Raw genomic sequence first — 662 nt, 5'->3', positions numbered from 1 at the left:
GTATAATTTGAATCTTTAATTATCTCTGCATTACCATTTTTAAATTTAGTTATTGTGCAATTATTTTGATCAAATTGTTTTTAAAAAATGTATAGTATGAATTTTGGAATTAGAAATAACTTTTATCTATTTATAAAATAAAAAACCACTAAAATTAAAATTACACACCATAAGAAAAAAGAATAATGGATAATACTCCTTAAAAAATGTTCTCAAGTTGTGTAATAGTTATTCTTCACATTAGCACAATTTTGCAAAATTTTTAAAAGTTTTTCATTCTTAAATAAAAAAAAAAAAAAGAAAGACATAGAAGAGAAAAGAACGAAAGATTTCAATGGATGATTTTTTGTTATATAATATTAAATACTTGGTCAAATTATTGCTTTTTTTTCAGGTTGAGTTGTTGGGTTTCAAAATTCAAATTTGTTATAAAAAACAAAATACAAACCTTGTTTTGTGTGAGATTTAAATTTGGATCCTCCAAATATTACTAAAACATTTAACTATATATTGGACCATTTTTTATTTTGTTATGTTATTTGTCATTGAATTTATTTATGTGATGATAATGATTATATTTGCATGTAATATCAATTGTTCTGCTATGTATTATATTGTGACTAATATATAATTTATTGAGTAATAGCCACAACATACTTTAT

This window comes from Arachis ipaensis, chromosome B03 (genome assembly GCF_000816755.2).
Source record: "Arachis ipaensis cultivar K30076 chromosome B03, Araip1.1, whole genome shotgun sequence".
NCBI classification, from domain to species: domain Eukaryota; kingdom Viridiplantae; phylum Streptophyta; class Magnoliopsida; order Fabales; family Fabaceae; genus Arachis; species Arachis ipaensis.
The sequence above is the reverse complement of the archived record's forward strand: the minus strand, read 5'-3'. Positions refer to the sequence as shown.